The sequence below is a fragment of the Cynoglossus semilaevis genome, unplaced genomic scaffold, assembly GCF_000523025.1.
Source record: "Cynoglossus semilaevis isolate Cse_v1.0 unplaced genomic scaffold, Cse_v1.0 scaffold1048, whole genome shotgun sequence".
Classification (NCBI taxonomy): domain Eukaryota; kingdom Metazoa; phylum Chordata; class Actinopteri; order Pleuronectiformes; family Cynoglossidae; genus Cynoglossus; species Cynoglossus semilaevis.
In genome coordinates, this window is record NW_007585158.1 from 30,106 (window position 1) to 40,434 (window position 10,329).

The window sequence follows — 10,329 nt, forward strand, 5'->3', positions numbered from 1 at the left end:
GCGAGTGGGGGGGGGGGGGGGGGGGGGTACCCTTGGTGATAAGGTAGGGGGGTGGTGGTCTTAAAACCATAAGGGTCTTCAGACTAGCGCTGCCGATTCATGTCACCAGGTTTTTTCCGACTTGGACAACATTTGAAAGTGAAAGTGAAAGTGAACTCTTTGTCATTGTGGACACGCACCCAAGAAACAGGGTGTCGGGCCGGTGCCTTGCTCAGAGCACCTCAGTGGTAACTTGGCAGCTGGTGGACTCGACCCCGAAACCCCTCCAACCATCAATCCAGCTTGACATGAGCTGATTTTAGCAATCTTACTGCGTCCTTTGGAGGTAGGGGGAAGCAGGTGAACCAGCAATAGAATGCTTCAAAGGTCACTGTCCCAGCCTAAGGGGAAACAGGAAAAATATATCAGATGCATCGTAAACATCCATCCATCCATCCATTTTCATCCGCTTATCCGTTACCGGGTCGCGGGGGCAGCAGTCGCCACCCAAATCACATTGCACCATAACAACCCCTCAAACCTTCCTGCGGGTGGTGAGTCCACTGGAAGGTATTAACCGCCCTAACCGGGATTCGAACTTCCCCAGGAGGTCAAACCTGGAGTTCCACACCAACGACAGAGACATTGCCTCTGGGCCAAAGTGCCTCGAACCTGAAACCTTTCAGCCTCATAGTCCGCTTCCTTAACCACTAAGCCACCACTACAGAAAAATCAGCAACTTGAAATTTTTTTTGAAGCTGAATGTCTCGAGAAAAACGTGGCAAAGATAAAACCGACAACATCCTGTAATTATTCCTACAGGATCGTAAACCCGTCCTGACGCTGCTAGTTAACTTGGCGTTCCGTTCCCTACGGGGGGGGCTGTGAGTTAGTCAGTCAGCAGCTGTTGCGGCCGCGGCGCTGTCACACTTCATCAAACCTCCATCACCAATGATAATGTGACCTGGCCGACTCAGCACCGCCGCTCCCCGCTGCCCCGGAGTATTGGCAAGTGTCAGATAGCCAATAGATTTATGTATGCAAATCGTCCCGATCGATGGCGTCTGCCACGGCGTGAGATCTACAACCACGGCCACATCGGCTGGAATATTTCCTGTCAAATAAAGTCCAGCGGCAGAGCAAAGGGAGAGAGGTGAAGGGGAAGGGAAGGGAAAGAAAAAAAAACTTGGTATGAAAGGAAAAATGATTCGGAGAAGAAGAGGAGGCGGAGGAGCCGAAAGAAAAGAGAAAAATATGATGAAGAAGGTTCACTGTCAGCAAGACGGCAGACGGCCAATCCTCACGCAGGAAAAAACTGTCGGTGGAGGGAAGCACAGCTGTGACACGGGCTTCAAAAAAAAAAAAAAGAAAACCTGAGACTTCACATTACTGACGTTAAAAATTCATTTTTATTTGTTGACGACCTCGTGATGTAAAACGTTAAATCGGCCATTGTTTGTTTTTTATTCCGAAAATGTTTACGTGACGTAGGATTCACTGTAGTCAAAAACGCACTACTTATTTTAGTTTAACAAAACTATGTGATTTGAATGTCTTTTCGTACAGTTTTATTTCGTTTTTAAAAATTCATGTGTGTGTCAAAACACACTATCAATTACGTTTTCTTTTTCATTAATGCTCGTTAATGTTAACGGCAGCGGCAGGGGGTTACAATCTCGTTCTCCTTCATCACCGAGGAAAAGGCCAGACTGACCACAAGGACAAGAGTCAGGGGAGGGGGTGTGGGGATGGGGCAGGACAGAGGTTGGGCGGGGGTGGGGGGGCAAATAGGGGAGCATGTCGGTCGCCTGTCGGCCTGACAACAGCCGCCATGTCACCGTCCGCCCCTATGGGAACCGAGGGTCAAACGGAAAGGTTGTGGCGCACCTGCATAATCATTAGCCCGGTGACAGGAAGTCGTTGTGGGAAACAATCAATGTTGTTTTCAGGGATCTTTAAAAAAAAGGGGGGGGTTGAAGTGTCTGGAAGAAGATTTAGTGTCTCAGCCAGACAAACAGCAGCGGCAGTTTTACCGGAAGCGTCGGTGGTGGCGGGGGGGCGTCAGAGTCCGGTCTCAGAGTCTGGTCTAGGAGTCAGCGGTGACTGGACACTGCAGAATAGTACGCCAAAATACTAGGATTCATCTGAGGCACTTTGTTTATATAGTACTACTGAAGTATCTTTTGGGTGGTAGGATTTTTAGGTCGCGGCTAACAAGAATAAAATATTTACAACTTGTAAAAACTCTTCTTAGTTTCTATCACTTTATAGCGTCTGATCAATCGGGTCACTACTCTACGTGTTGTTGGGGGGGTGGGAAACCCAGTTCTTGGGGAAAACCGATTAGCAGTGCAGTAACCACACCTGCCACCGTGTGTCCCAGTGTGCAGTATGTGTCTGTAAACGTCTGTATTGTATTGTTTGTTGTAGCGTTGAGAATATCACCGTGACACCACCTTTCTTTGAATCGCCATCAATCACCACCAGGGTTCGATCTGGTGACCTCATTGCTATCAATCGAATGTGCTAACCGCTACTCCACCCTGCGACGATAAAAAATCCTAGATTCAAACTGCAAGATATTTAAAAATTATTTCCACAAAGAACCCGGTCGTTAACAACGTTCGACGTATCCGTGGACAGGACCGTACTTTTCTCAATGACAACGCCAATCATCGGATCCGATTTGAACCTGACGACCTTCCGATCCGAGCGAAGTCCACCACCACTCTGGAATCCGTTGACAGCGACTACTCTTACCTGTGAAACTAAAGCGCAGCTGCACCGGTAGATGAAGAAAACTGACCCGTGAGGAGGTAGAAGGTACGAGTACGACTGGAACAGAAATCAGACGAAGGAACAGAGGATGGAAGTTAGGAGGTGACCAGATACAAACCGAGGATAGGAAATGAGAGAAGGGAGAAGGAAGTAAAGAAGGAGGAGTGAGAAGAGATGGGGAACCTTTATCAGCAGATAAGAGAAAGAAATTGATAAATTGTTAGCGGGCAGCGAGCCTCTCCCGGCCTCTTATCTGTTCTTCATGAACTCGGGACACATTTCATAGAAATTTGCGAAATCAGGAAAGCTGGGTATGGCGCCATCTATCACGGAGGCCGACAGGATCGTACATAATCCCAACTTCACAATAACTCCACAATTGGCACTTTTTGTTTTGTTTTTCTCTTTTACTTTCTTAACAATTATACACACTCGGAGCCCGTATCGCAATGTCACACCGAGGGTTTGTTTCTTCTAAGGTCACACACACACACACACACACAGGCATGACTGAAGAGTTTCTGTCGAAAACCACCGGAGTACGTCGTAAATCTACCAACGGTGACAAGGGGAGGCGCGCTTCGTTACGTCTGGTTTTGAGAGACCGTTTGCGTCGAGGTTGGAGCGAACAAAACGTGACGAGACGCGGCGACGACAACAGGACGGTGGAAACTGAGGCGAGAGAAGCGTCAGGGCAAAGGTGAGGACAACACAGGGTAAAGAGAAAATATTGGAGGAAATCGGAGAGAATCAAAGAAGTAGAACAGACGGGAATTGATCGCAGATACTATATCCAGCTCTGAAGAGTTTCTGTCGAAAACCACCGGAGTACGTCGTAAATCTACCAACGGTGACAAGGGGAGGCGCGCTTCGTTACGTCTGGTTTTGAGAGACCGTTTGCGTCGAGGTTGGAGCGAACAAAACGTGACGAGACGCGGCGACGACAACAGGACGGTGGAAACTGAGGCGAGAGAAGCGTCAGGGCAAAGGTGAGGACAACACAGGGTAAAGAGAAAATATTGGAGGAAATCGGAGAGAATCAAAGAAGTAGAACAGACGGGAATTGATCGCAGATACTATATCCAGCTAAAAACACGTCTTAATTAATTATAATCCCAAAAATTAATTAATAATTATCGATATCTCCAAATAGTTGGTAAATGAACGCATCCATCTAATACTTTTGGACAGTACTCGGTACTAGGTTTTACTGCGTGACGAGTGGGTTACCCTTCCTCTAACTGATCCTAATCCTAATCCTAATTCAGATTTGATCAGGTTTACATATTTTTGCGAAATCCCATCTAAAGGCACGTTGTTAGGCTGCCGACATTTGATTTCTATCGTAACGACAGACGTCGGCAACTTTACTGCCTCCTCCTGTAAGTACGCCTGAAGAATCGAACCTCATATTTGTACACGTAAAAAAATTGCGAAACCGTACGATTTGCCTGTTTTTCCTGAGCATGAACGACTTTGGTTTCCATCTCTGATTTTTTTTTTTTTACACTTTTACCATTAATTCCCGTTGTGTTCGGGTGTAAATTTTGAACAGCTGAACATCGATTCCGTCCCTTGCTCCGTGAATCCTAAATACCTGCGCGTACGATACTGCGAGGAAGGATTACTCCCTGTGTGGGCTGTAAGATGTGTGTGTGTGTGTGTGTGTGTCAGAGCCGTGCATGACAAACTGGTTTAATTTCAGGGGTGTCGCTGATATGTGTCTCACTGGCATCCCTGGTGTTGTTGTATTGGCCATCTTTTTTTTTAGTTTCCCTTCAGATTTGAATCAGTGCTGCTGGAGGAGGAGGGGTGGGGGGTGGGAGCGCAGCCTTCTGCCCCGCTCCTCCCTCTGACAGCACTGAAATAATTACAGTACTGCCTCTTCCTTGCGCGCTGTTATATTAGCCCTCTTATCAGGCGGCCTAGGGGGGCTGTTGATCAACTAAGGTCACTGTATCCTGACCACGGCACAACAGCTACATTTGGAGATATGATAAATAAAAGCCCCCGGGTTACACTGCAACAACACTGTTATCTGCCGCTGCTGTTGTTGCTGGGGTGCGTGTTTCAGACCCTACACTGAATTTGCCGCCGCCACCGCCGCTAGAGGACGTTGAAGCGGCCGGTGAAGACGCTCCGGACAAACTTCAACGCGACTACAGAAAACCTTCACCTACAACAACCAGGCTGCGATAAGGAGCGGTAGAGGGCGGGGTGAGGGCGCTACGTGCTGCTACATTATTCTCAAAGCAGGACGGCGACAGCAGCACTACTGCAATAATAGATGCATCTACATTATCCTGATGTGGGGGCAGGGGGGGGAAGGAGGGGGTGAGAGGTGAGGAGGGTGAGCAGGAACAGATGTGCCTAGTTTATTCCAAAGATAGTGATGCGGGTCAAGGTGGAGGCGGTGGAAGTAAATACTGCTACATTACCGCGGAGTCATGTGAGAGCGAGAGGTGAGAGGCGGAGCGCGAGGAAAACACATGCAGACAAATTATTCCGGATTTGGGAGCTGAAATCTCAGAGTCGGAGGTGAGGAAGGAACAAGCGCTGCGCCATTACTCTTTGGCTAAGCGGATAATTGGAGGTTAAAGATGCGGGTTTGCGAACATTACTCTCCATCCAAAGCCACTGTTAGCTTGTACTGTACATATGAATGTGAGTCCACATCCAAGAACTCAGCCTGGAGCGTGAGATAAGAACTTCAGCGAACATATAAAGGCTAAGTCCACACGCCTATCTTCTACACCAGTGATTCCCAACCTCTGTGCCGTGGCCCACTAGTGTGCCGTGAGAGATCATCGTCACTTAATTGGTCCCAAAACTATTATTTATTTATCGCAAAATATTTTTTTTCTTTGTTCGTCAATGCGTGACCGGCAGAGCAATTCAATCCTCTTCCGCTAGGTGGCAGAAGACGGCTATCAAAACTAAAAAGATCTTGAAGAAGTGTCTTTCTTCAATTCCTGCCAGTTTATCACTGTTTCTAGTCAATTATGAAGTCATTTAAACCAGAAGATTATTATATTTCATTATATATTTTTTGTGAGATATTTGTCGGTGGTGTGTCGTGGGGTTTTTCCTGATGATATATATGTGCCATCGCTCAAAAAAGGTTGGGAAACAATGTTTAATACTATTGTATCTCTGTTTTATTGGGGATTGGTGAGTTATCGCTAACAGAGACTTTTATTCAAAAATCCTCATACGCCTTAAAATTGAAGTGTTGTTTATGAACATTGTTTCCCAAAGACTGGGTCGCGACCCTCAGGTGGGTCGCAAGAATTTTTTTTTTTGGGGGGGGGGGGGTTTTATTTATTTAATATTTATTTAAATTTTTTTTATTAGGGTAAGAATTTTTCCTTGTAAAAATATGTAATAATATTTTGAACTAAAGTTCAAGTTGAAAATGATTTATTAGACCATTATTAACGTCACTGTGGAGCACCTAATTTTGAATAAAATTCAAAATAAAAAACAACCAATAAAGAGTCTCAGTGACATCATTTCCTTTTCTCTGTACAGCTGTTGAGTTCGTTGGCAGAGTTTAAGTCCAGTCTTTGGGAACGAATCCAGTGCTGTTAATATCCCATCCTTTTTTTTCCCCCTGATTACGTGTCCGTTTTTCACTTTCAGCGGGTTCATGAATACGGTCAAAATGTCGATATGGTCCTTTACAAACGCTGTTACATCATGTCACTGTATAGGGGGAGGTATACTCCACTACTGAAATGCAGCACCAAATCAATACAGAGCCTCCTGTTGGTTTTACCAAGCAGATGTTGAAGGACGTTCTACAGTTCCTCTACCGATCGTCATTCCCCATGACTTTTGTCCAAACCGAGGTCCGGTTCTTCTTTGATGTTGCACGTTTGAGCCACTCCTTCCTCGTCCCCCTCCTCAGTCGACGGCATTTCAGCCGCAACTGTTCCATTCAGTCCATTTCTGATGAGGCTTCGTCGAACGGTCGACGGATGCACCGAGGGGCCCGATGCATTTCTGAGCTCTTGCGCTAGGACTTTGTTGGATTTCTTTCCGTTTCTTGACAAAGATACTTTGAGATACTTCACATCAGACTTGGACAGTTTTTTCGGTCGGCCGCTTCGTTTCCTGTCCTCCAGTTTTCCCGTTTCTTTGAACTTCTTGATGATTGCCTGTACGCCACATCGCGATATTCCAAGTTTCTGACTAATAGCTGTTTGGGAAACATTCTGTTGGTCCATCAAGATTATACGTTGTCTCTCAAGCTGAGTAATTTTGGGCATCGTCGCAGATTTAGGATTTTAGGTCGTTAATCTGCTGTATGAAGTTATGCCGCTTAAAAACTTAAACGTGAATTTAAGTTTTGAGGATATGAGACCAAAAGTAACTTACGAAGTTCTGAACGATTCATTTCTACTATATTTTTCTCCCAGTATGTTTTTAAACAACTCTGTACATTTACGTCAAATCCATCTTTGTCCTCAGCAAAGTCACAAAGTTCAGTCCAATCCCAGATTTTCCTTCCTTTTGAATAATTAATCTCTATGTTATTCCCAATTTATTTGACTTGAGGACTTACTGGTGTACTTTTGAAAAAAAAAAAGTCTTGCGTCTCCCTCCTCGGTCCAAAATTCCATCTCTGCGTGTCCTCCTCCTGCCACATAAACACACATTTAGTTTCATTAACAATGTCCAGACGGCTGAGAAATAAAAAAAAAAGATTTCTCTTTTTCATTAGATAAGGCTTTATTCTTCCAACCCGAGAAAATGCAGGTCACAGCAGCAGAGAGATAAAAAGAAAAGTTGAAAAAAACAAAACACAGATAGATTTTACTTTTTTTTTACATTTTACATTACTTTTTTTTTTTTCAAATAGCAATCCCTCCTGGTCAAATGAATAATAAAGTTGCAGGTGACAATGTAATGTTTTTTAATGGTAAAAAATAAATAACTGTGGTCAAGTATTTCAATTCAATAATAATGGTCATGACACACCATTTTATTCTGTTTTACATGTGTACTGTATGTCACTTTACTGACTACTACAATCATATGCAATGGATTTACATTCATTGCTATCGTTTTATGTGGTTTACTACACACTCTATACTATACTATTTGAATTACATATTTAAACAAATAAAGCAAAATAGAGAAACAGCTCCTTCTCGACGACATTAAATGTCCCCTGGATAAGCAGGTTAAGCAACCTGGTCGCGATATTTTCCTTAAAAAAATAAAAAAAAAAGACGTGCCTTCTGTGGTTAAAATATTGTTGAAAACCTTTAAAATATTGTTGAAAACCTTTAAAATATTGTTGGAAAACTTTAAAATATTGTTGAAAAATTGGGAATAACTCGGAATAAAATACAGTAAACTCATACTTCCACCTTAACTTTCGCGTGGTACTTTATATTATTGCTATAGTGTAATATTAGCACTGGGGTGAACTTTTAAACCGGTGTCAATTAATAATTTTAATCACTTTAAAATCGTGTTTCGAGTGTTAATGTAAAAGAAAACACAAAAATTTAATTTAACTACACTCCTTGGGGGGAAGATTTGTTTTACCCTGGTAACAAGTGAATGCTGAAATCTGATTGGACGAAAGCTCTAACGTAAACACACAGCCTCGGAGGCAGCAGAGTCGAAAGGAGAAGTTGATGAAATACAGACAGTAGAAGTTATTTATGGATATCGATGTAACAATTATGACGCTAAATTAACCCCAATACGGTTTGGGTTAACGGAAAATATTTACTGTGACAAAAGCAGAGAGGAAATGGATGGAAAAGGTTAACTGTCTAATCCGGACGTAATAAAGTCTTACGTACCTCCGGGAAAAGCTCGTTATTCAGCAAACTGACTTTGACACATCCGTACTTGAGTAAAAAAAAACAAACACGCTGCTTATACTGTCAACATTCGGATAAAAGGAGCAACAGTGGAGCAGAACGAAGGGTGTAGAGCTAAAGTGTAACGTAGGGAAACGTTGGTGCAACTCTCAAAAGAGTCCTGTTGAATTCCGAGCGCTCCCGCTAGTGTTCCGCCTCAAGCTAAACAGTCTTAAACTGCCTGTTAATGTCTACGGAAACATTTTGTGTTATTATGTGTTATTAAATCAATATTATGACGATATATATTTTTAAAGATTTCAGAAGTAAGAAACTCGATTTCTTCAGGTTTTCGTTCATGTTTTAAGACGTTCGGCGCCAACTGACTACGTGGAAACTTATGGAATATCGCTATAACTAGAAACAGCCTAAGAATACAGCATTCTATACATAAGTATAGAATATAAAAAATAGAATAAACATACGTACGTGAACGTTATACTGTATTTTAAGTGACAGATAAATTTAAAATATCAGTGCAAATCAGTGTTAAATTTGAATTTATATATAAAATGAGCAGATCAGCCCAAAATGGCTGAAAAAACATTCATAGTTGCTGTGAAAAATCTACATTTACTCTAAAACTTATTAATGGAGTACAAGAGGAAACGCAATAAACAGGTAAAAAAAACACTGAAAAGATTAATAACATACATCCCTTTATTTGTTTTAAATTAAGTCTTCAAACATGTGCTGCAGGACACAGTGTCAAACCAAGACTTCAAAAAACCTGCATGAGATCATTATGGAATAACAAAGTAAAGGAAACACCATCAGGAATGAAATACAAAAAGGACCAATCAAAAACAGTGACGGATGATTTAAGATTTGATAGAAACAGCGACCGGTGATCAGTAAAAGAAAAATATCTGCCACGGAATAGATCCTCTTCATTACTCCGATAGTTAAACACTGTCGCACCGACGTGCACAAAGACGACCCTCACGGGTAAAAGCTGCTCTCTGGACACGTGAACACGCCAAAACACACACACACACCGCAGTCAACCCTTCATTTAACTCTTCAGGAACACATGAATGCAACACACGTTTCTTAAAAACTACGAAATCTCTTTTGAGTTCCTGTCAAAAAAAAAAAAAAAAAATCACATAAAACGAAATTCCCAAAACAGGTTATTTGCCTCTTAACCAGAATAAGATGCGTGAAGAAGAAACCCAACTGAGGTTCGGTTCACAGCCAACGGTCATGACCGACACATCTGTGTAGAGAAATCACATGAGATGTTGCAGTGTCTTGGGTGTACGAAAAAAAACGCTGACTTCCTGTTGGTAAACGGAAAAAATCTCACCTGGTTATCAACACAAAGTTTAAACAGTTTACTGCAAATACTTCTAATGCAAGAGAAATACAATAGTTGTTAATGTTAATCGTTTCACCGCACTTTGGTTTCCTCCTAAAAAAAAATTGGCAAATTTTATTTTACGATAACTGTACCTAAAAAATAAGGCGTAAAACTAGAAGTAACTTCAAATTCTGACGACCGCTAGTTTTCTCGGTTATTTGAAAAATCAGAATTTTTGGGTGAAACGCAGACTGACATCATTGCTGTATCATCTGCATACATGAACACCGTAACTCCCACTCTTTCAGGTTAGTTAGAAAACTAACTCCAAGAACTTCGTTATTCGTTTCTGTAGAGTACTTGTCAGTAGCAGTGAACGTCACCTCA

General features: G+C 42.6%; 1 long non-coding RNA gene across 1 annotated transcript; it reads right to left on the reverse strand.

Moving 5' to 3' along the window:
- Window positions 1-6,108: 6,108 nt before the first annotated feature.
- LOC112486589 (uncharacterized) lies at window positions 6,109-8,958 on the reverse strand. The gene is made up of 2 exons (XR_003049092.1): window positions 8,580-8,958; window positions 6,109-7,399 (listed from the first exon to the last, which is right to left on the reverse strand). It is a non-coding gene; the product is annotated as an uncharacterized LOC112486589 (long non-coding RNA).
- Between the last annotated feature and the right edge of the window lie 1,371 nt (window positions 8,959-10,329).